The sequence below is a fragment of the Rana temporaria genome, chromosome 2 (assembly GCF_905171775.1).
Source record: "Rana temporaria chromosome 2, aRanTem1.1, whole genome shotgun sequence".
NCBI lineage: Eukaryota > Metazoa > Chordata > Amphibia > Anura > Ranidae > Rana > Rana temporaria.
Genome location: NC_053490.1, coordinates 288,197,809 through 288,224,399, shown reverse-complemented (window position 1 = coordinate 288,224,399; position 26,591 = coordinate 288,197,809).

The window sequence follows — 26,591 nt, the reverse complement described above, 5'->3', positions numbered from 1 at the left end:
GTGAATTACACAAATGCTTTTCTTGCTCGAAGTTGCACATTTTTTTAAATCAATTTATTGTCTAAGTATGACTTAAAATATAAATATCCCGACTGCACACAGGACACATGAAGTGTTATCATGACCATCATGATGAGTAATCTCTACTCCTAAATCAATCTCATATATTTGCATTGTGAGAAGAAATAATAAAACAAAACTATTGTATAGTCCTAGTACTGTATGTTGCAGTGAGGATGGTGCTCCATTTTTTGGGGGGGCAGTAAACAAACCACCCACCCCCCACCCATTTGTCAGCACCACTTACCAGCACCACTGGCAAGCCCGCACGCCAGCCCTGCTCACAGGCCCGTCAGCCCCACACTTACGCTATCCAGGTGGCAAGCGGCCTTCGGTGGCTTCCCGGCTTCTCCTCCTGGCCAATCAGGTCACTTCTCCACACGGCCAATCCAGACTCTCATGTCCTGATTGGCCGGGAGGAGAAGCAGAAAGACAATAGGGAATGTTGATTCGCTATTGTTACGTGGGTAGGCTCGGGGCTCAATGCTCTGTGCCGTGAAACTAACCTTTTTGAGGCCTCCGACTCTAATCATGTGCTTTGCAAAAAAAAAATTTAGAACTCTATGCATTCGGCGCCCTGCATGGAAATTAGGGGCCTTATGGACAGGCCGCTGCTGGTATGTAATAAGCTAATATGGCTGCCCCATATGCATATATAACTATAAACTAGACATATGATTTATAAAATAGCACACATTAATAACATAATTTGCCTAACACTAATATCATTTTCTATGGATATAGGTCTAAGAAATTAAAAAAGTCCTTATATTACCTTTAACTTTAGGGCACCTTTATTAAGAGTAGGTGAATTTAGGCTGGTAAATGAACAATCACTGGCATTCTCTATCCAATATATCCAGAGGATAAATGCAAAGAGGATTTTAAGATTTCATTCTCATTTTCAGTGCCTCCAAAGTGCAATGAATAAGTGTGACAGAGAATTCATGGAAATGAGTCGGAGGGTTCTGCAGGAGGGTAAGCAGGTGGATCCTCCTAAAAAAACAATGGATTAAGAATTTATGAAATCAATAATGAGATACTGAAATTGCTTGATGGGCAAATGTACCTGTGCTTGTACTGGTACAATACACACATAAGAGAATACAGGCTGAACTAAAAATAAAGAGGTAGCCCCCTCTGTAGCCAACATGCCAACTACATTCAATATAAAGGAAGTACAGTAAAAATAATGGCAGTAGGTACAGCTGTTTAAGTAGCAACACTACACACATAGCCTTAGTACCAACAGGAAAAAATGAACCCATCAGAAATCTTATAGGTACATCTTCCTAACATAAATCCTCTCCCCCTTCAAATCCCCCTCTCCCAGCATAAATTCCCCCACCCAAACCCCCCCTCACAAATCCCCCCTCCTAGCACAAATACCATCAATTATCCCTACTAGCACAAATCCCCCTTCTTAACAGAAATCCATAGTAACCCCCCCCCCCATAATCACCCATTCTATCACAAACCCCCCAAAATCCCCACCGCACCCAGGGCAGCCACCCCTCCTGTCCACCCCTGGTCCTGGCCCTGTTAGTAAGTACTTACAAAAGTGAGGTTTCAGAGTCATAGACAGGAAACATATGCTTCAGCTTTGGACCTGACAACTCTGTAAGGAATCCCGAACACGACAGCAGAACTGTTGCAAAAAGATTCCAGTAAACCAAATGAACTGGAACAATCTGTGCTTTTTAGCTGACTCCCAGGAGCAGAAAGAATGCCAGTTCCAATAAATTGGAAAATCAGAAAACAGCAAACCTGGGGAAAACCCATCCACGCTCCTGAGGATACTGAGCAAAACTAAGCAGGTGAGAAATGGAAAGGGTTATAGAGACAAGCCTTGAAATGCCAAGTATCCATTTATGCTGAAGGCTAGAGTAGAGGAAAACCCTGAGTTGCTTAAATATCATCAAGCAGTGTCCCTCAATGGACAATAGAGAAATAGGTCTGAGTAATTAATCAAGAATAGGAGTAAATATCTTGAAGGTAAAACTTCAAACATGTTTCACCAAAGCACTCTCCAGGTATTCTAATTTTTAAGTTATTTTGAATTGCTGACCATTTTTTTTTAAAAATGCTACTTGCTTGGCTTTCAATGATTTCAAATTGACTTATATGATTTTAGTACTTTTTCGAGTCAGTGACTTGGAAAAAGTATGCAGGTCAAAAATTCTGAATACATTTTGAGTTTTTAATTTTGGTATATTTAACCAGGTAAAAAGACTTAGAATGTATCTTATGCATCTTAAAGTACCCAACTGGGTACACAACCATAGGTGCAGCTGCTGGGATCTACTGCGAGTTTTACAATCAAGATCCAAGTCAGACAGGGACGGATTTTCCACTAGTGTGTAAAACTGACCTCCATCTCCCCCCCAGGTACCCTCCAACACGCCACCCCCCTCCCCCCACCCCAGTGCGCCCATGTATTTCGGGCTCCAATTTCCCATCTGCAGGTCCGGGACCTACATGGCAGGTGCCAGCAGATGGAAGGGAGGGAGCACAGCGCACACAAGTCTGTTGTATGATGCCACATCTGGGTTAGGGTACTGAAGTATATCATCATTTCACAGATGCACACAAATTTAAGGTTTGACATGTTGGGTACCTATTTACTCATTGCAACCTCATCTTTTATAGACAAAATCTAGCGCAGCTGTTCATGGTAGCCAAACAGCTTTTAACTCCGACTTGTTCAGTTAAGCTTTGACAGTAAAGCTGATTGGTTTCTATGCAGAGCTGCATTAGATTTTGCACTCTTAATTTTTAGTAGATCAAACCCATAGTTTTAAAAAAAAGTTTTTGTTTTTTTAACATTTTGCTTGTTATATTTTTTGTAGCATAAGCACATGCAAAAAGAAGTTAATTTCATTTGTACACTTAGCAATAGAAACATAATTTTTGGTGTCATGGTAAATAGGGAAAATATAAACTATACTAGTGCTTTATATCACCAGTAGTTGGTTTAAAATAATTATTAGGTAACCTGAAAAAAATAATTCATTTTTTTTTTAACATCTATCTGCCTTTAAAATATTAAATAACTCACTAAAATTAATACTGCTGAAAAAAAGCCTTGTTTGGCCCTACTCAAAAGGAAAACATTTATCTCTCACTTTGGTAAAAAAGGAAATAAACTTATTTCTGAATTAATAGGATTATGGTCGAAATGTGAAAACAACTCTGAAGATTAACCAGTTAAACATAGTATTTGTGGCAAAAAGAGTGTAGTTGGTCATCTTTTATTTGACCTTGGGATGGAGCTTTTTTTGGAACTTTACTGCCTTACCAAAGGAAAATACCCAGCTTAAAACATTCACAAAAAGTCACAAAAATAAATAATCATAAATATTTTACATATACAGTATTGCATGTTTTTTTTTTTTTTTTTAGAATTTTAAAAAACTTACCTGTAAATACTAGTAACAGACTTTTCCTATAGAATTTTTTTTTTTTTTTGCTAGAATTAGAGTTAATATTAGGATAGGATTAGTGTAGAACTTGTCTATCAGTGTGGAAAGCCATTTTCTTTAATAAGTCACCTGCCCAGCACTGGCATGCGGATGGGTCACCACTATTAGTATAATGGGTATTTTTGTTAGTCTGCAGACCCCTTTTTAATGAGAAGACCTTTAAAGCTGCTATTCATCTGACAGGGAATATGACTTAGAACAGAATAGCAGCACAACAGAAAAATTAAATAAGCAGTATTTAAATGTATCCTAACTTGAAAAGTCATCAGATTAAGCTTCTACTAAAAAATAACACAAAGGGTAAATTGCAAAGTGTAGTAATCAGAATTCATGTCAGGACTTACTGCAGTAAACTTAAATCTAATTTACTGCTTGGAGTTATTTCACCTAGCACATCATCCAATGCTTTGCAGGGTCTCATTAAATGCACCCATGTAAGCTTGGTTGTGACACTACTACAGGCCTGTTCTACGTTTCCTTTTACTGAGGGCAGTCCTGGTGCTTCATATACATGTATATGTTTACATTACATTTTTATTCTGATCTTTTTATCCATTAAACATCTTTTGGAGATCAAATAACAGTTTAAAGGGCAGAAAAGGAGATGGCTTTGTTTCCTCACACTTTGAAGGTCCCTGTAATCCCTGAAACCAAATTACAGTGAACCTCATATGATTATTAGCAATGTCAAAATAGAAGCATCGTCTGGTCCTTTTGAATCTTTGTAGCTTAAAGACACAATATCACGTTCAAAGTTATGTTATTTTTGCAGGTAATTTTCATATATATAGCCACTGTGCTCATAGCTAATGTGTTAAATAATTCAAATGGAGTCATATTAGATTCTCTTGGCCCTTTGGCTATTCTTTCTTTAAAAAGGTGCAAAATCCCCCCACACATTAGAGAAAAGACAATCCCATGTAATGCACAATGCAAACTATTCTTAAATCTACTTAGCACTTTGTATTTTTTCCCAGAAATCATAATATGCAGATAGTAGCATAAATTACAGAGATGAAGTAGAAAACATAAATGTATTTGAAGCTTGTAGATATAGAATTTCCTTCTCTTATAATACATTTCTTTAGAAGCCTTGCAATGGGAGATTTTAATGAATCAGTGACCTTCCACATTTGGTACGTATATCTACCATGTCCATCTTGCAGCACAGCTTATTGGGAAAAGTCAGCTCTTTTGTGTTGTATAGTTGTTTTTTGTTTTAGATCTTTAATGGTTTTTCTGCCTAATACCCCTAGCTAGCATTTCTTCATCTTTTTTAGTCTAAAAAATAACACCTAAAAAATAATTTTTAGGTGTTAGGGGACCCCTGATAAAACAAATTCACAAGGGGTCAGTGGACTAAATGCCCCTTAAATAGGAGCTTCAGTCATTTTTGTGTTTATTAAAAGTCAGCAACTACAAAATATAGTTAATAAACAGACACTCACCTGTCCCAGGATCCAGCAATATGCCCATCAGAACTGTTCCTTCCTTCAATCTTCTGCCGGCATTCCCAACTATGGGACAGCTTGTAGTTTCACAGCCAAGTTCTCACTTTTCATTAGTGAGCCACACTGCGCTCTGTGAATGGTTCTGTAGTCTTTTGGGACCTGTGACATGTCCCAGAAGACTGCGGAGAGTGGAGGGCGATTGCCTAAGCGATCCAAGTAGAAGTGAGAGCGAGTACCTGGTTTTGACCCCCCCTAAAAAAATTGCCATTTGGTAAACAGGAGGGAGGCCTTAAAGCGTAACTTCCCATTTTGGGGGAAGCTCCTCTTTAAGCTTGCCATACACTAGTAGATTTCTAAACGGATTTTGGTACAAATGTTTGTTAAACATTTGACGACTTGACAGATGTCGTTCAAATGTACGTCAAAATTTAGTTTGCTTTTAAAAACATGTGTTTGGTTTTCTAATGAATAGTGGGGACAAATCAATGTTCATGTTTGATCAAAGGGACAAGAAAATTTGAAGGAGCAGGATAGAAATTTGTTCTCAATATAATGAATTTCCAACAGTGAATGAGGATATCTTTCAGGAAATAATATTCATTCCAAAATAAAAAGTTATCCCCAGGGTTAAAATGAAAAATTTCAAATGAAATTCTACTAGTGTATAGCAAGCTTTACATTGTTGGCCAGTGGAAATAATGGCCCTCTTACAGTGGTAGTCAGAATGCCACCCTTACAGACAGCTGAAAGGATCCTTGGAGTCCTGTAGCTGGCTTTGCCAAAGAAAAATCACCCCAGATCTTTGCAGGCACCATCAAATGGGAGGTCAATAACCATTAAATGAGAGGTCAATCAATCAGCTCAAGAAACCCCTAGCAACCTCTGGAGGACCCCTAGGGTTGCACAGAACCCTGGTTGAAAATGGCTGCCCTAGACATACCAGGAGACTCTAAAAATGACTACAATAAGATATCAAGAAGATTTTTTTTATACCGTACATGTAAATTTACTGGACAGTACATAAATCAAAGGCTCCCCAAAGGGTTTCATGCACACTTTGAAATTAAAGTAGATTCAAAGCCAATCACTAAAATCTCATATTAATTTCAATAAGTCCAAGAAAATTCAAAAGCCAATTTCAATCTTTTTAGATCAAAAACTTTTATTCAAATAATACCAGGAAATCCTGCTATAAAAAGTATCATTAAACCCACATCTTAAAAAACTATCAATAAATGCTGTATTAAATGCGTCATACTCCCTATGAGTTACTATGAGTTTAGTATTTTTTGTATTATGCAAAAATCCTGGTTGCTCATGCAACTATGGTGAAAGTGGAAATCCAAAATGTTAGTGTTGTGAAAAGAGCTCCCCCTAACAGCCAGGAAAGCAACCCATTTAGAGGGGTGGTGTAGGCAGGCCTAGACAGTTGGTGGTAATAAGGGATTAAATAATCAGAAGGACTGATTATTTGTCGCCAGAATCGCCTCAACCGAATGGTTTGCTATCTACCTGGTGCCAGGGTTCGACTGGGTTGATAAATTACTGGGAGGCACTGGGCATGACTCAGCTGTCTTGGTCCACGTTGAAACCAATGACATGATATGTGGAAGGTGGAGGCTCCTTAGGAACCAATTTAAAGAACTAGGCTGCAAGTTGAAGAGAAGGACCTCCAAGGTGATATTCTGTGAAATATTGCCTGTGCCATATGCAACACAGGAAAGGCAGGAAGAGATTAGAGAGCTGAATGCATGACTAAAGACCTGGTGTAAGAAGGAGGGATTTGGGTTTTTAGTGCACTGGGCTGACTTTTTATTGGAGTACAAACTATATGCTAAAGATGATTTGTACCTAAATGCACCTACTGTGCTGGGGAGAGGTTTATGGGATGACTGGAGGAGTATTTAAACTATAATTGTGGGGGTGGGTGAATTAGATTATACTAGGGGAGACAGGTCAGACAAGGGTCAGCCCCTATTGGTGGGTGAAATGGGGAAAGATGGGGGAGGGCTATGGCAGATCCTATGTTGCAAACAACCATTGGAAATGGTATTATTTGTACTGAAATAAAAAAATATGTAACATACAATTGCGAAATGTGACAATGAATTAAAGTGTTTGTTAACCAATGCCAGAAGTCTGCCAAGCAAAATAGGTGAGTTGGAAGCTCTGGTGCACAAGGAGAACTATGATCTAATTGGTATTGCTGAATCTTGGCTTCATTCTTCTCATGACTGGGCTATTAATATTCCTAGCTATTTTCTCGGAAAGACAGGGAAAAATGGAGGGATGGTGGTGACTGTCTCTATGTAAGAAGTGATCTCAAAGTGAGTGTGAAAGAGCACCTAGTTGATGGGGAGTGTGATGAGTCTGAAGCATTATGGGTGGAACTGTACATGGGGCATACTACAAAGGTTATCATTGAGGTTTGTTATAGACCTCCCAGTGTTAATGAGGAGATGGAAACTCAGCTTCTTGCACAGATGCAAAGGGCTGCAAGGGCTTGGGCAGTGATAATAATGGGGGATTTTAACTACCCGGAAATTGACTGGAGATCACAGTTAAAGGTCAAACGAGGTCAAAAAGAAAATCAAGGACACAAAAATTCAAAACGAACGACAGATTGCAAAAGATAGTATGACAAACTCCAAAAAATTATTCAAATATATTAATAGTAAAAAGGTCAGGTGTGAGCATGTAGGCCCTTTACACAATAATCTAGAGTGGGTGACTGGGGACAAAGAGAAGGCTTATTTATTAAATACCTACTTTAGCTCTGTGTGTACAAAGGAGCATGGGGGAGCTCATGTCCATAATAGGGGTTGTATTGGCACAGCCCCAAATGATACACAATGGCTCAAAAGTGATATGGTCCAGAAATATTTAGACAAAATAAAGGTGGCTAAATAACCTGGACCAGATGACATCCACCCACGGATGCAAAAATAATTGAGCTTTGTCATTTCAAAGCCATTGTTTCTCATTTTTAGGGACTCGTTAATGACTGGAATGGTACCACTGGATTGGAGTAGGGTCAACGTGGTGCCCATATTTGCAAAGGGATCAAAGTCTTTACCAAATAACTATAGACCTGTTAGTTTAACTTCTATAGTCAGGAAGATACTGGAGAGTTTAATAAAAAAACACATAGATGAGTTCTTGCTGGAAAAATATATTTTAGGCAACAGACAGCATGGATTCATGAAAGACAGAAGTTGTCAAACAAACCTGATTTCTTTTTATGAGTAAAACCTTGGACAGAGGGGTGGCTGTGGACGCAAAAGCGTTTGACACAGTTCCCCACACACGACTAATGTGTAAAGTAAAGTCTACAGCAGCCGTCACTAAATGGCGGCCCGCGGTCCGAGTCCGGCCCGAGTGAAATTTTATGTTAAGGGACACGTTCTGTTGTGCCCAGCTGAGTGCCCCTTAATATAAAATGTGCCCATAAGGGTGCCCCTTAACATAAAATGTGCCCATCAGAGTGTCCCTTAACATAAAATGTGCCCATCAGCGTGACCCTTATTTTATGTTAAGGGGCATGCTGATGGGCACATTTTATGTTAAGGGGGACTCTGATGGGGACACCTGATGTAAAGGAGCGCTGTGATGAGGACACCTGATGTAAAGGAGTGCTGTCATGGGGACACCTGATTTAAAGGGGTGCTGTGATGGGGACATCTGATGTAAAGGGGCGCTGTGATGGGGACACCTGATGTAAAGGGGGCGCTGTAATGGGGACACCTGATGTAAAGGGGCGCTGTGATGGGGACACCTGATGTAAAGGGGCGCTGTAATGGGGACACCTGATGTAAAGGGGCACTGTGATAGGGACACCTGTTGTAAAAGGGCGCTGTGATAGGGACACCTGTTGTAAAGGGGTGCTGTGATAGGGACACCTGTTGTAAAGGGGTGCTCTGATAGCGACACCTGATGTAAAGATCCACTGTGAAGGGGACAAATGGGGACTTGAGATTCGGACCTCGGCCCAAAGAAAATTTTAGTGACTGGACCTCCTTGAATTTTAATTCAAGACCCCTGGTCTACAGGCTTGGAAAGATGAATTTGTAAATGGATATAAAACTGACAAAAAAAAACAAATTAAGAGAATAATGGTTAATGATTCTTACTCTAAATGGTGTAAGGTTGTTAGTGGTGTACCCCAAGGTTCAGTGTTTTTATTATCTTTATAAATTATATCAGGTCTGGGATTAAAAGTAAAATGTTTGTCTTTGCAGAGGACACCAATGCAGTGGAATAACGTCCTTACAGGATGTCTCCAATTTACAAGCCTACCTCAATGCGCTGTCTAATTGGGCAAAGTGGCAAGTGAGGTTTAATGTTGATAAATGTAAAGTTATGCACTTGGGGGCTAAGAATTGCATGCATTATACATACTAGGGGTAATACAACAAGGCAATCCATAGTGGAGAAGGATCTGTGTTTTTTGGTAGATCATAAGCTCAATAATAGCATGCAATGCCAAGTTACGTTTTCCAAGCGAGTAAGGTTCTTTCTTGTATTAAGAGAGGTATGGACTCCAGAGAGAGACATATCATTTTGCCCCTGTACAAATCATTAGTAAGACCTCATCTGGAATATGCATTTCAGTTTTGGGCACCGGTTCTCAAAAAGAATATCAGGGAACTGGAGAAAGTGTAGAGAAGAGTAACCAAACTAATAAAAGGCATGGAGGATCTCCGCTATGAGGAAAGATTAGAGGAACTGAATTTATTCTCTCTTGAGAAGAGGAGATTAAGGGGGATATGATGAACATGTAGTGGTCCATATAGTGAACTTGGCATTGAGCTATTCACTTTAAGGTCACCACAGAGGACAATGAAAACAGATTTAATCTCCAAACAGATTTCTTCACAGTAAAAGCTGTAAAAAAATGGAAAAGACTCCCTCCAGAGGTGGTTCTAGCAAGCTCAGTAGATTGCTTTTAAAAAGGCCTGGATTCTTTCCTAAATGTACATAATATAAATTATTTATAGGTAAAGTTGATCCAGGGAAAATCCGATTGCCTCTCGTCTCGGGGGATCAGGAAGGAATTTTTTCCCCTGTTGTAGCAAATTGGAACAGGCTTTGCTGTTTTTTTGCCTTCCTCTGGATCAACTGTGGGTGAAGTATTTGTGCCAATTCATGAACTTACGCCCGGCCGTCGCATTACAGATACGCCGTTTACGTTAGGCTTTTCCCGGCGTAAAGTTACCCCTGCTATATGAGGCATAGATGAGGCGTACCAATGTTAAGTATGGACGTCGGGCCAGCGTAAAATTTTTCACGTTTTACGTCGTTTGCGCAAGTCGTTCGCGAATAGAGCTGGGCGTCATTTACTTTCACGTCGAAAGCATTGGCTTCTTGCAGGTTAATTTGGAGCATGCGCACTGGGATACTTTCACGGACGGCGCATGCGCCGTTCGTAAAAAGCGTCATTTACGTGGGGTCACATTAAATTTACATAACACACGCCCACATCTTCCACATTTGAATTAGGTGGGCTTACGCCGGCCTATTTACGCTTAGCATATCTAAGATACACTACGCTGCCGTAACTTATTTTTTTTTGGAATCCTCAAAGAATTTGCCCCGTAAGTTACGGCGGCGTAGTGTATCTTTGGCGGCGTAAGGGCGCGCAATTCAAATGGATGTGATGGGGGCGTGTTTTATGTAAATACGTCGTGACCCGACGTAAACAAAGTTTTTTTTGAACGGCGCATGCGCCGTCCGTGGGGGTATCCCAGTGCGCATGCTCGAAATTAAACCGCAACAATCCAATGTTTACAAAGGTGACGTCATTCTACGCAAATCCCTATTCACGAACGACTTACGCAAACGACGTAAAAAAATCAAAATTCGACGCGGGAACGACGGCCATACTTAACATTGAGTACGCCTCATAATAGCAGGGGTAACTATACGCTGGAAAAAGCCGAACGCAAACGACTTAAAAAAATGCGCCGGCCGGACGTACGTCCGTGGATCGCCGTAACTAGCTAATTTGCATACTCGATGCAGAATTCGACGGAAACGCCACCTAGCGGCCGGCGGAAAAATGCACCTAAGATCCGACGGCGTACTAAGACGTATGCCTGTCGGATTGATCCCAGATGCAGTCATATCTTGTTTTGTAGATACAAAACAAAGATACGACGCGGGAACTTTAAAATTATGCGGCGTATCAATAGATACGCCGGCGTAATTCTTTTGTGGATCTGCCCCCTTATGTTTACATTATGTTTTGGATTCTAATCCCTCGGTTTAGTGCTTTTGCACTTCACCCCTTCTGCAAAAAATCAACCGACAAAAAATTGGCTATTTGCAGTATTTCATAACATAATAAACCAAGAATAAAAAAATATGTACAAAACACCATGGATTCCATATAAAAAAAAAAATCCATACTTGGGAGAAACTTGGAAAAAAATTCTACCTCTGCTGTCAACCTAAAAGACAACAGCTGTGCCTAAATACTAATGGCACTGTCATCACTGCTACCACAGTATGCCTAGTGATTTACTTCTAGTGATTTAAAAATGGTGGAAATTGCCACAAATATTTATGATTTACACTGAACTACATATGATAGGAAGACTTTAACTTTAACATAGTATCACAAATGTTCTTATTATGTAAGACCTGAGTTTAATTCCACATACATGATTTTCACTCTCCATGAAGCATTTTGCACATTTTGATCCTATATTTGTTTCTGTATTCCGAAGGTTGTCAGTCAATCAGGGTAGGACTTAGTGACAGCACCACAGTCAGTGTCATTCAAAATTGTTTATTAGTATACAGTAATGTCTTTAAAAAACAATGACACTGACACAAGATAAGTTCCTACTGCCAACTTTTATTATCAAGTTGCTATGTACAGAAAAAAAAATTCAAACCATATTATATAATGTACTTAAATGCAATGTCATTTTTAAGCATTCAGTCTGACATGTTTTGGGGTCAACTTCCCTTCATTTAGAGATGACGGTTCCCCTTTAAAACATGATTTAGCTCAAAAATATAAAATAGGTATTGAAAAAAAATAAAAAAATTAAAATCGGTAACAAAACCTAAAATCCACACGTTAAAAAAACAAGTCAGAAATATAACTCATTTAAGTGGTAGCAGTGTCTAATTAGAGTTTGCAAGTAAAATAATTAACATGCACCTGTACGAGATTGCAATTCTACCATCAGATTATTCACTGCTGTAATTACCATGATTGTAGGGAATTGCAGTTACATTGGCCCTTATTCCCTTATAGGATAAAGACTGTTCTAGCAGATCAACACAATCAAACACAGCCTCTCTATATTCATTACCCTGAGATGAATGTATAAAAAAGAAAAACAAGATTAAAAAGCCACATTATATTCCACTGCACAATTTTGTCTCATCCTGTTACTTACTGTGCGTTATTTTTGTTTATTTGCTCATCCTTCTGTCGGTTAAGAAATCATCCATCTTAAGGGTTTGTGAGGAAGAGGTGAAGAGCTTAAAGGGGTTGAACAAGCAAAACATAACAGATTCTGTTGTAAGGTTTCCAAAAGCTAGCACTAAATGTAAAATTGATGTTTTTTGCCCATTGTTCTTCAAAAATGTGTGGTGGCACCTGTCTCAGCACCATTTCCTATCATCTTAAAGGGACTACGGGGTTGATTTACTAAAACTGGAGAGTGCAAAATCTGGTGCAGCTCTGCACAGAAACCAATCAGCTTCCAGGTTTTTTGTTTTGGCAAAGCTTAATTGAAAAAGCTGAAGTTAATTGGCTACAATCAGGCCTGGACTGGCCATAGGACACACCGGGCACTTGTGGGGCCAAGGCATCTAAGCTGCTCCTTGAGCCCCTGCCACTCACCGGCCTCTCCGCGGCTGGCCGGCCAGCTGCCATTACGGTTTGGCTGTTGGGCGTGGGGGGGCGGAGACTACAGGTCACGTTACCTGTGACTGTGAAGAGGGAGGGGATCTACACGAGACTCGGCCACCGGTGTTCCGGACAGGAGGGAAGTGAGTGTGTCTGTCCATGCGTGCGCCTGGATAGGAGACGCAGCTGCATACACAGTAGAAGAATCCATCTCTTTATTTTTCTCCTACAGCCTCTGAATGCCCACTTCTCACTCTCTCCCTCCCGTGGGCATTCAGAGGCTGTAGGAGAAAAATAAAGAGATGGATTCTTCTACTGTGTATGCAGATCCTTCTCCTATCCAGCTTCTTTCTACTGTCCCCTAGTGCTCTTAGGCTCCCACCATGCTCGCAGGTGCCCCGCTGCTCTCAGGCTCCCCCACTGCACTCCAGCCCCCCCCAGTGATCTCCCACTCCCCCCAGTTCTCTCTAGCTTATGTACACTCCAGCCCCCCCAGAGCTCTCCAGCCCCTCCTAGTGCTCATCAGCCCCCAGTACTCTCTGGTACTCTCTGGCCCCTCAGTGCTCTCAGGCCCCCAGCGCTCTCAGACCCCCTGTGCTATCAGGCCCCCCAGTGCTCTCAGACCCCTCTGTACTCTCCAGCCCCCAGTGCTCTCCAGCCCCCCCCCCCCAGTGCTCTCAGACCCTCCGTGCTCTCGGGCCCCCCAGTGCTCATCAGCCCCCCTGTACTGTTCATCCCACGGTGCTCTCAGCCCCCCAGTGCTCTCAGACCCCCCTGTGCTCTCAGGCCCCCCACTGCTCATTAGCCCCCTGTACTCTCCGCCCCCCCCCCCCAGTGCTCTCAGGCCCCCCAGTGATCATCAGCCCTCCTTTACTCTCCAGGCCCCCAGTGCTCTTCAGCCCTTCCCTGTTATCTCAGGCCCCCCTGTGCTCTCCGCCTCCCCAGTACTCTCAAGCCCCCAATACTTGCCACCATCTGTGCTGTTCGTCTTCCATGTTCTCTGCCCCTGCTTGTGCTCTCCAGCACCCCATGGTCCCCCACCCTCTCAGTGCTCTCCGACTCCCCAAGTGCTCTCCAGCCCCTCTGAGCCCTCTGTGCTCTCCACCCCCACTGTGCTCTTCACCTCCCATGTTCTCTGCCCCTGCTTGTGCTCTCCAGACCCCATGTGCTATCCGGCTCCCCCTAGTCCTCTCCACCCACGTGCTCTTCACCTTCTGTGCTCTATGGCCCGACTAGTGCTTTCCACACTCCCCTGTGTTCTCCACCCCCCCGCATTCTCAACCCCCCCATGCTCTTCCTGCCTCCTGGTAAATTAGCCATGGGCTGCTCAGTCTAAAATGCCCGGGTCTATTTTTTGTTCCAGTCCGGGCCTGGCTACAATGCACAGCTGCACCAGATTTTTACCTTTAAAAATGTAGTAAATCAACTCCTAGGTCTCAGGATGAAAAAAACTGGTGCATTGTTTTAAAGTGCAAGCACTTAGTGGTGTCATTAGGGATGAGCTCTGAGTTTGAGTTGAACATGAGTTTGACTCGAACATCGTTCGACAAAGACCGAACTTTATGGGCCGTTCACCTCAAATTCGAGTTGCGTGTCACGGCCCACGACACAGTGCATTGCTGGCTGTTGATTGGCTAAGCATGCACTATGACCTGCATGCTTTGGCCAATCACAGCGCCGTCAGCACAGAGAGCCCTAATTGGCCAAAGGCAGGGTGCCTTTGGCCAATTATGTCTCAGGGGATTAGGTACACGCCCCACACTATATAAGGCCGCCTGTGCGTTGGCCTTGTGTAGTGTGTTCCTGCAGCGTTCAGTCGTTTTATTTCAGTTAGCTAGATTGAGCAGGCAGTTGATTCAGCTAGTTAGATCCAGTATTACAGTATATTTAGTATATATATATATATATATATATATATATATATATATATATATATACTGTATACAGTTTAGCTAGATCTCACTCAGGGGTCAAGTCCTGGGAAAAAAAGTGTGGGAACTCACCCAAGATTCCCCACACCCCCACCTCAAAAATAAAAAAGTGCATGTGTGTGTGTATATATATATATATATATATATATATATATATATATATATATATATATATATATATATATATATATATGTGTATATATATATATATATATATATATATATATATATATATATATATATATACATATATATATATATATATACTCTTTTTTTAAACAAATAAACTGCAACATTTAAGTCAAAGACACTCTAAAGCCCCATACACACTATCAGTTTTCCTGCAAGTTTTTCTCTTCAGGTTTACCAAAACTATGTAGTGCAAGGGCCTGCCTGATTGCATACAAATTTAAACTCTTGAGGTTTGACCTCATATTAGATGGTTTTGGTAAAACCTGAAGAGAAAAACTTGCAGGAAAACTGATAGTGTGTATGGGGCTTAAAATTCACATGCATTAAACAAATAAATATAGCACAGATGTAACTACAAAATAATTTTATCTGTATGCTATACTAACAAAAATAACACCACGCTGTGTGATAATGGTTCCCTCGTAGGGAATTTCTAAAACAAGTTGCAACGACTGGGGGGCCCCTTCTGCACTATATTTCTAATCTATGAAGGCTCCGATATGTGGGGCCCCTGCTGCCCCAAGGTGTCCGCATACATGAGTTGGTCTGTGCAGAGGAGTGAGGCCGTGATTGCTGAGCATGCTGGCCCAGGGCCCCTCTCCTCAGGCTGCCTGTATTGATTGTGAAAAGTGGGGCCCAGGCCTCCGGGGCGCTCACTCCTCAGTGCCCATCAAATACAGCCTTACTAGTGCCCATCAAATGCAGCTTGATCAGTGCCCATCAATGCAGCCTGATCAGTGCCCATCAAATTAAGCCTTACCAGTGCCCATCTAATGCAGCCTTACCAGTGCCCATCAAATGCAGCCTTACCAGTGCCCATCAAATACCGCATTGCCGGTGGCCAGTAAAGCAGCCTTACCAGTGCCAATCAAATGCAGCTTAATCAGTGCCCATCAATGCAGCCTGATCAGTGCCCATCAAATGCAGCCTTACCATTGCCCATAAAATGCAGCCTTACCAGTGCCCATCAAATGCAGCTTGATCAGTGCCCATCAATGCAGCCTTGCCAATGGCCATCAATGAAGTCTTGCCAGTGGCCAGCACTGCAGCATTACCAGTGCCCCTCAAATTCAGCCTGATCAGTGCCCATGAAATGCAGCTTTATCAGTGCCCATTAATGCAGCCCGATCAGTGCCCATCAAATGCGGCCTTACCAGTGTCCATTAATGCAGTCTTACCAGTGCCTATCAAATGCAGCCCGATCAGTGCACAGCAATGCAGCCTAATCTGTGTCTGCAATGAAGCCTGGCTTCCCAGCGTAACCCCATCCTCCCCTCCCTCGGTCCGCCGCCTCCTCCTCCTCCAGTGCCCGCTGTAACAAAGTCCCGGGACCTATAATTCACATCACACTGATTCAATTTGTCATTGGATCAGTGTTCCCCCTATCAGGGCCGATCCTAGGGTCACAGACACCTGGTGCAGAAATATTTCTGGTGCCCTCACATGGGCGTGGTCATCTTACAAACTCCTTCCCTTTACACATGTTTTTATGGCAAACACAGAGATGCTCCTCTAAGAAGTATTTGTTACCCTGGGATCCTCCCATGATCTTTTAACAAGAAAATACAGGAAGAGCGTACACTAATGAGACCTGGAGGGGAGTCTCTCTAATGCACACAGAGAGTGCTTCTGTTAGAGCCCCCAAACATAGTACAGGAGATGGTCAGAGACTGCAGATATGATACAAGAGACGGTCAGAGACTGCAGACATAGTACGGGAGATGGTCAGAGACTGCAGATATAATACAGGAGATGGTCAGAGACTGCAGACATAGTGCAGAAGATTGTCAGAGACTGCAGATATAATACAGGAGATGGTCAGAGATTGCAGACATATTACAGGAGATGGTCAGAGACTGCAGATATAATACAGGAGATATTGGCCGATTGGCCCTCTCACCTGACCCAGCGATAGGGCAACAACGGTTCCTCTGGTCAGGAGTCAGCTCACTCCGAATTGCCCATGGATACTCCGCTGGGTAGGGTCCAGATCTGTATTTTGGCAATGACTCCATTTCTTTCTCCGCAAGGGATGGTACCAGGCTGTGTGGATTTTCTCTCTGCTGGTGCAGGGCAGCGGGTTCTCTCTCTGATGGTGTTCTCTCAGCACTGTCCTCTCCCTCTGCCGTTGTCGTGTTACAGTGGGGCTGCCAGTCCTCAGGACTCTATGTCCCACAATCCTCTTCTCTGCTCCTTTTTCTATACTATTTCTTCCCTGGCCAATATGAAGGCGGGGGAAGAAACAATGTAGGAGGCTGTGCTGGCAAGCGCTGCTCACTAGTACAGCAGCGCGAGGAGAGGGCGAGGGAAAGAAGACCCTGCGGTTGCAGTGGCTTTACTAGGGTTGATGTCACCCCCCTCCACCAACTATAGTCTCCCCTCAGTAAGTACAAACTCCCCACTAAGTATAAACCCCTCCCTCAGTACAGACCCCCCTCCATTAGTACAGACCCCCCCATTACAAACCACCCCCCTTCATTAGTACAGACCCCCCTCAGGACAAACCACCAACCCATTAGTACAGACCCCCCCTCAGGACAAACCACCCCCCTCCGTTAGTAGAAACCCCCCAGACAAACCACCCCCCTCCATTAGTACAGACCCACCCATTAGTACAGACCACCCCCCCTCCAATAGTACAGGCTCCACCAGGACAAATCACCATCCCTCCATTAGTAGAAACCCCCCAGACAAAACCACCCCCTCCATTAGTACAGACCCTCCTCAGAACAAAACCTCCCCCTCCATTAGTACAGACCTCCCAAAAACCACCCTGCCATTAGTACAGACCCCGTCAGGACAAACCACCCCCCCTCCATTAGTAGAGACCCCCCGGACAAACCACCCCTCTCCATTAGTACAGACCCCCCACAAATCATCCCCTCCATTATTACAGGCCCCTCCACAAACCACCCCCTCCATTAGTACAGAACCCCCTCAGAACAAACCTCCCCCTCCATTAGTACAGACCCCCCCAAAAACCACCCCTCCATTAGTACAGACCCCCCACAAACCACCCCCCTCCATTACTACAGGCCCCTCCACAAACCACCTCCTCCATTATTAGTACAGACCCCCTCCTTTATTAGTACAGACCCCCCTCCATTATTACAAAAACCCCCCTTAGGACAACCCCCCCCTCAGGACAACCCCCCTCAGGACAAACCCCTCCCCCTCAGGACAACCCCCCTCAGGACAAACTCCTCCCGGGCGGCAGCTGGAAAGGTGTGGAGCCGCGCCGCCCGAGTGGAGAAGAAGATCGTGGCAGAGAGAGCAAATGTATTGTCTGCAATGTCCTGCATTGCATGCCACGGACCGCCCGCCCCCAACGACGTCACTAAGCGGGTCTCTCCGAACAGAGACAGCCGCATAGATCTCCTTTAATAGATAGGGCAGGAAACAGCATGGCGGTGCAGTGTCCAGAGGGATGCCGTTAAGGAGAGGAGGAGGGGGGGGAGCACTCTGGCGCTTGAGCTCCTCCACCTCTGTGTCACCTGGGTGAACTGCCCTGCCCCCTATGCTAGAGCCGAGACTTTGGAGGAGGAATAGGCAGACCGAGGAAGGGGAGGACGGGTGCACCTTGTTAACAATGGGAACGACGTTCCTGCTGTGGAAGAAGTGCGGGAACGTCGTTCCCATGCGTTCCCGCAGGACTCGAGCCCTGATCTCACTGCATACAATTCCTGTTTTTCTCTTCCTAATAATACTACAGGCAGGCAGTTGATTCAGGTAGCTGCAGTATATTAAGTCAGTGTACTGTATACTGGGCACAGTGTGCAGCTATACCCCACTGCAGACAATTTTTGTTGGTCTCTTCCTAATATACTACAGGCAGGCAGTTGATTCAGTTAACTGCAGTATAATCAATATATATACATCCCAGCTTTGTGCAGCAACATCTCACTACAGGCTATTCCTTGTGTACATATTCCAATACATCAAATACAGTATGTCTGGAAGGCCAACAAGGAGACGCAGACACTCACAGGCCAATAAAAGAGGGCAAGCAGGCTTTGTGTCTAGAGGTAACAGTCTTGGTTGTGGACGCGGTGCATCCTCATCAGAACGTGGCCGCGGGGCACGCTTGTCCTCTTTTTCGGCAGCTGGCCGCGTTGAGCCACAACATGAAAAAGAGTTGGTAGAGTGGATGACCAAGCCGTCCTCATCCTCCTCATCCTCTGTCACCCAGGCTACCTTGGCTGCTAATGCAGGTGGTCCAGGTTACTCCATCTCTAGCCCCACCATCATGCAAGGAGGAGTCCCCCCGAACTGTTCGACCACACTGTCAGGTACATGCTGCAGGAGGATTCGCACCGTTTCGAAGGCTCCAATGATGGTACCCAGCTTAAGGAAGGCAGTAACATGAGCCCAGAGAGAGGGGGTGCCCAAGAAGGACATGTGTCGATGTTACATGCAGTCCGTTGGCAAGCGTACGTAAAAGACCAACACGATAGAAAAAGGCAGACCCTTTCTTTGCTCCTCATCAGCTGGGATCTCCAACCCCACTATACCTTCATTCCTCTCAGAATCCTGCACTGAGAGGAATGAAGGTGTAGAATTAGGTGTGCCACTGCCAAATACTTGCGGGCAATCTGCTATCAGTAAACCAACATCCGATTGTAGCAGGTAAATTTCCCTGCCCCAGTTGCTACACCGGCAAAAGAAATTCGCTCCCAGCCATCCACATGCCCAGCGGTTGAATGCTTGCTTGGCTAAATTGCTAGCACTTCAACTGCTGCCTTTTCAATTAGTAGACTCTGCCCCCTTCCGTGAATTTGTGGAATGTGCGGTACATCAGTGGCAGGTTCCCAAAGGCCACTTTTTTCACTGAAGGCAATTCCGGCTCTCTACCGGCATTTGGAAGGCAATGTCTTGGCCTCGCTAGACAGGGCGGTCAGCAATAAGGTGCATATTACTGCTGACTCATGGTCCAGCAGGCATGAACAGGGACGTTACCTATTTTTCACAGCGCACTGGGTGACTCTGCTGGCAGCTGGGAAGGATGCAGGACAGGTTGCAGTAGTGTTGGAAGTTGTTCCGCCACCACGCCTCCAAAATGCTACTAGTGGTGATTCTGCCACACCTCTCTCCTCCACCCCCTCCTCTTCTTCTTCCTCCATGGCCTCTTCCTCTGCTGATTTGTCCTCGGAATCAGCGGTGCTCCGTAGGAATTCAAGGGGGCTACGAAAGCACGCAGGCAAAGAGATGCCATGCGGCGCTTGAGCTGGTGCGCTTGGGAGACAGGAGCCACACTGGGGCAGAGGTTCTGTCAGGCTCAGAGGTAGTTGACGCCATGCCAGCTTCAGCCAGGAATGGTGGTTTGCGAATTCAGGTCCCGTATTCAGAAAGAACTTGCGCTGTAAGTTATGGCGGCGTAGTGTAACTGTACCGGCGTAAGCCCGCCTAATTCAAATCTGGAAGAGGTGGGCGTGTTTTCTGCTAATTACTCGTTGACCCTACGTAAATGACGCTTTTTACGAACGGTGCATGCGCCGTCCGTGAACGTATCCCAGTGCGCATGCTCCAAATTACGCTGCAAATAGTTAATGCTTTCGACGTGAACGTAACTTACGCACAGCCCTATTCGCGAATGACTTACGCAAACAACGTAAAACGTAAAAGATTTGACGCTGGCCCAACGTCCATACTTAACATTGGCTACGCCTCATAGAGCAGGGGTAACTATACGCCGGAAAAAGCCTTACGTAAACGACGTAAAAAAATGCACCGGGCGCACGTACGTTTCTGAATCGGCGTATCTACCTAATTTGCATATTCGACGCGGAAATATACGGAAGCGCCACCTAGCGTACATCGTAAATATGCAACTAAGATACGACGGCGTAAGAGACTTATGCCGGTCGGATCTTAGGGAAATCTATGCGTAACTGATTCTAAGAATCAGGCACATAGATACGACGCCGCACACTCAGAGTTACGACGGTGTATCTGGAGATATGCCGTCGTAACTCGAACCTGAATCTGGCCCTTTGTGTACAATCTCTTTTAGATTCACCAAAACTATATAATAGGACACACCTATCGAGCTAATCACTCGGTAGCCAATCAGGCAGACCCTTGCACTACATAGTTGAAAGTAGATCTAAAGGAGATTGTATGGTGAGCTTTACAGGCTTCCAGGGACACACTTCCCCTGTTTTCAATACTACAGCTCTGCTCCATGTAGGCTGTTACGTGATTGCTCAGCTCCAGCACAGTCTGCATTGGAGAAGCATTAAAATCAGAGGCGTTGCTAGGGGGGTGCGGGGGGTGCGGTCCGCACCGGGTGACACCCACTAGAGGGGTGACACCATCCCGATTTTTAGCTGACATGTGGGGGGCGCCCCCCCCACGACTGCAGCGATGAGTGCCGCGGAATTGACACCGCAGCACCATCCATCCCCTCCTCTCACAGCCACGGGCTGTTAGCGGTGCTCGGCAGTCGGCACAGAGGCACAGCCCCCTCCTCTCTGTTTGTGTGTACAGAGGGGGAGGGACCTTCTGTCCATGTGCCGTGGCGCTGCCTGCGATGATCTGAGGTACTGAATGGGAAGGGGGGGGTGTTTGCACCTGGGGGGATTTCACTGAAGGGGGGGGGTGTTTGCACTGAGGGGGGCTGTACTAAGGGGGTGTTTGCACTGAGGGGGTTTTCACTAAGAGGGGTTTGCACTGGGGGGTTGTACTAAGGGGGGGTTTGCACTGGGGGTGTTTGCACTGGGGGGTTGCACCGATGGGGGTTTGAACTGAGGGGGTGTCTGCACTGAAGGGGGTCTGTGTAACATGCAGGGGTCCAGAGGTGCAGGTGGCTGTGTAATGTAAAAGGGGTGCAGTGATGCAGGGTGCTGTGTAATGTAAAAGGGTCCAGAGGTGCAGGGGGCTATGAGATGTAAAGGGGGCGAGTGATGCAGGGTGCTGTGTAATGTAAAGGGGTCCAGTGATGCAGGGTGCTGTGTAATGTAAAGGGGTCCAGAGGTGCAGGGTGCTGTGTAATGTAAAAGGGTCCAGAGGTGCAGGGTGCTGTGTGATGTAAAGGGGTGCAGAGGACTGTGTAGTGTAAAAGAGTCCAGAGGTGCAGGGGGCTATGTGATATAAAGGGGTGCAGAGGTGCAGGCGGCTGTGTAATGTAAAAGGGGTGCAGTGATGCAGGGTTCTGTGTAATGTAAAATGGTCCAGAGGTGCAGTTGTGGAGAGGGGTACACAGTAGTAACAAAAAGATATTGAAGGATACAGAGGTATGCAGGGGGCACAGTGGGGTGTTTTTACATTTTAACGTGTGGGGGGGGGGTGCCAGATATTGGATCCACCCCGGGTGCCAAATGCTCTAGGTACGCCCCTGGCCTATAGGCTCCTGAGATGTGAATTCCGGTTCTGGAGAAAGAGAGGTGGGGGGAGGGGACAAAGAAAAATGGAGAGAAAGAAGAAGGGATAGAACGAACAAGAAAGATGGATAGGGAGAGAGAGAAAAGGGGAAGAAAGGAGAACAGAGAGCAAACAGTAGGGTAAAAAATATTTGAAAAACGTTATTGGGGGGGGGGGGGGGGGGGTGACACCATATTTTACCGCACCAGGTGACACCAACCCTAGTGACGCCACTGATTAATGGTAATGATAACAATCTCCTGGAGGTCGTAGGCCAGTACATAATGAAGTCAGCTGCTGAACTACTTCCTTAGTTCACTAATGCCGCGTACACACCATCACTTTATGTGATGAAAAAAAATGACGTTTTTAAAAACGTCACTTTAATTGACTGTGTGTGGGGGAAAACGTTGTTTTATGTCTTGTAAAAAACGACCAAAAAAAATTGAAGCATGCTTCAATTTTATGTGTCGTTTTTCAAAAGTGCACTTTTTACTTCACAGAAATTGACCGTGTGTAGCAAAAAACGTCGTTTTCTAAGACGTTTTTTCATCCACGCATGCCCAGAAGCTACTTATGAAGCAAGCTTCAAAGGTAAAACGTGGTGGAACGTAACCTCACTTTGCAAGATCATTGTGAGAAAACGATGGTGTGTAGGCAACTTCGTCTTTGAAAATTGAAGTTTCAAAAACGTCATTTTTTACTTCACAGAAAGTGTCGTTTTTTTTCATCACATAAATTGATGGTGTGTACGGGGCATAACAGTTTTCCCATCCCAAATACCAGGATGAATAGAAAGAAGGAATGGAAGAGTTTTCTATCATAAACAACGGAGGCTGAGGTACAGCCTGTCCTAGAACATAAAGAAAATGTTTTCTTTTTTGCAGCAGAGGTACATTACGGGGCATATTGGTACATAGGGAAAGTGGAATAAAAAAGGTGAACTGGGTAAACAATGGTAAACATGGGGCAGGACTGGGTGGATAATACTGCAAATAAAATGTATTGCAGTGAAAGTCAATTTTATTGGTGGGTTATGGGAAGGACAGTTTAAGTTAGTATTCTACTAGTACAAAATTTCTTTTTAAAGCTTGACACTTTTTAGTAAGTTTACTAAACAAATGCCATGACCTTTAGATGCATGATTTTTTTTTATTTTTTTGTTGCTACCCTTTTAAATGTGATTATCTTGCCTTAAAATTTGTTATTTTTGATATATTTTCTTCAAGATGTTTTTTTCTTTTAATGTTAAAGCGGGAGTTCACCCATAACATTTTTTTTTACCCTTAGATTGATGCTCATTTTGTCTAGGGGAATCGGCTAGTTGTTTTAAAATCGAAGCTGTACTTACCGTTGTAGAGAGCGATCTTCTCCGCCGCTTCCGGGTATGGGTCTTCGGGAGTGGGCGTTCCTTTTTTGATTGACAGTCTTCCGACAGGCTTCCGACAGTCGCATCCATCGCGTCACGAGTAGCCGAAAGAAGCCGAACGTCGGTGCGGCTCTATACTGCGCCTGCGCACCGACGTTCGGCTACTTTCGGAAAATCGTGACGCGATGGATGCGACCGTCGGAAGCCTGTCGGAAGCCTGTCAATCAAATAGGAACGCCCAGTCCCGCAGCCCATACCCGGAAGCGGCGGAGAAGATCGCTCTCTAAAACGGTAAATACGGCTTCGATTTTAAAACAACTAGCCGATTCCCCTAGACAAAATGAGCAGGATTCTAAGGTTAAAAAATTTTAGTTCCGGGTGAACCTCCACTTTAAAGACTAAAAATACTATTACCTGTTCATTACTTTTATTCAAGTGAATATAAAATAAAATAATGTAGATTAACTTTTCATAGCTTACACTTACATGCAGAGGATGAAACTCTAGAGTCTTTAGATTTTGAATTATTCTGCTCTTATAAGAACATATAAATAGCTGAATGAGTGTAGGGAAGGATACCCTCCCTTTTTCATATAAAATTATATAAAATATCACTTAGAAAGAAAAAGTCAAGAGTACAGCTAGTGAGCTTATCAGAAAGCCAATCATACACTACAAAACAATAATATTTAACGCGGAGTTCCACCCAAAAATGTAACTTCCACTTTTAGAACCCTCCCCCCCTCCGGTGTTATTTTTGGCACCTTTCAGGGGGGTGCAGATACCTGTCTAAGACCCCCCCCCCGTTGTCTCCTGGGAAGCACACTGGTCCGAGTAGAGAGAGCGGGAACCAGTGAGGGCGCGCTACGCTACTCGCGCATGCGCAGTAGGGAACCGGGCAGTGAAGCCGCAATGCTTCACTTCCTGATTCCCTCACTGACGATGGCGGCGGGGGCACCTGAGAGATAAGCGATTACTCGTCCTTGAATGCCAACATCGCAGGTGCGATGGACAGGTAAGTGTAGCTACTTTTTTTTAAAAAAAAAAATTTGGGTGGACCTCCGCTTTAAGGGACCTTATTTGTAAAATAACAGTTGCATACAAAAATAACAAATAAAAAGTTTTAAAAAATACCATGCATTGTAGTGACCTGTGTTCTGAAAATGTAATCACAACTGTGTTTAACTTGTTTCCGACCGGCGCACATCGACAGAATGGCACGGGTGCCCACATGGTATGTCCCCTTTAATTTGCGAGCCGTGTGGTGGAGCGAGCGCCGATGGCGGCACATTCGTGACCCTGTTGTGAGCTCCGTGACCACGCCCGCGGGACCCGATCGTCGCCGGTGTCCCGTGATTGGGTTACAGAGCTGAAGAATGGGGAGATGTTAGTGTAAACACATCGCCCCGTTCTGCCTAGTCACACTGTCACTGAACGTGTTTCCAGTCATCGGGAAGAACGATCAGTAATGTGTCATGGCAAGCCACGCCCCCTAACAGTTACAAGCACTCCCTAGGACACACTTAAAGGAATACTAAAGGTTCGTTTTTTATTAGATCAATTGATTGCTGTAAGCTAAAGCATTTAAATATCACTTACCTCGTTTTTCCTTTTCACCTCCAAAATACAGTAATCCAGGTTTGAAAGTGCCATTTCCTGTCTTTCCTCTTCTTGCTTTCCACCGGCATCTGAGCTGTTTTGCATGGTGGAAAGCAGAATGTGCTCACCCCCTCCCTATGACTACAGCCCTGCGTGAAGATGCTCTCTTATCCCTCACAGGCATGAAGGCTAAGCCTAATGGGAACTGTAGTTCCCATTAGGCCGTGATGTAGCAAGAATGAATGCGCACCGCAAACCAGGAAGTCAGTGTAATGATTAATTAATGATTCAGGAGTGACGGAGGTGAATAAAACAGCTTGATTTCAACAGGTATCAAACTAGTTATAATGCAAAACATTACTTTTTACTTTATCAGCTACTGTTAGACTTTAATTTAGGAGGACATTTTTTTTGTCTTTACAACCCCTTTAACCCCTTCAGTGCCCCCTACAGGTTAACCCCTTAAGTTTTACAGTAATCAGTGCATTTTTACTGTATAGCACTGTCGCTGTAAAATTACAAAAAGTCCCGAAATGGTGTTAAATGTGTCCGATGTGTCCGCCATAATGTCGCAGTCACGATAAATATCGATGATCGCCGCCATTACTAGTAAAAAAAAATATTAATAAAAATGCCATAAAACTATCCCCTATTTTGTAGACGCTATAACTTTTGCGCAAACCAATCAATAAACGCTTATTGCAATTTTTTTTTACCAAAAATATGTAGAAGAATACGTATCGGCCTAAACTGAGAAAAAAAAAAAAAAGTTTAGATATTTTTTGGGGATGTGTATTATAGCAAAAAGTCAAAAATATTCTTTTTTTTTTAAATTTTCCCTTTATTTTTGTTTATAGCACAAACAATTAAAACCGCAGGGGTGATCAAATACCACCAAAAGAAAGCTCTATTTGTGGGAAAAAAAGGACGTAAATTTTGTTCGGGAGCCACGTCAGTTAAAGCGACGCAGTGCCGAATCGCAAAAGGTGGCCCGGTCTTTAACCAGCCAAATGGTCCGGGGCTTAAGTGGTTAAATGGGTCCTAAGAGATGCAACTTTGCTCAGAATGACTAACCCTGCCACCAAGTAAAGGTTTGTAGCTGATCTTAACCCCTTTGCGTCTAAGGGTAAAACAAATCTCAATGCCTAAGCACAATTTTGCAACTTTGACTTGTATCAGTAAAACTGTACAAAATCATCACCAATGCTGTATCCTGGCCTAGGCCAACAAGGCCCAGGTCTAGGGCAGCACTTTGCAGGGGGGCAGCACAGAAAGTGTGAC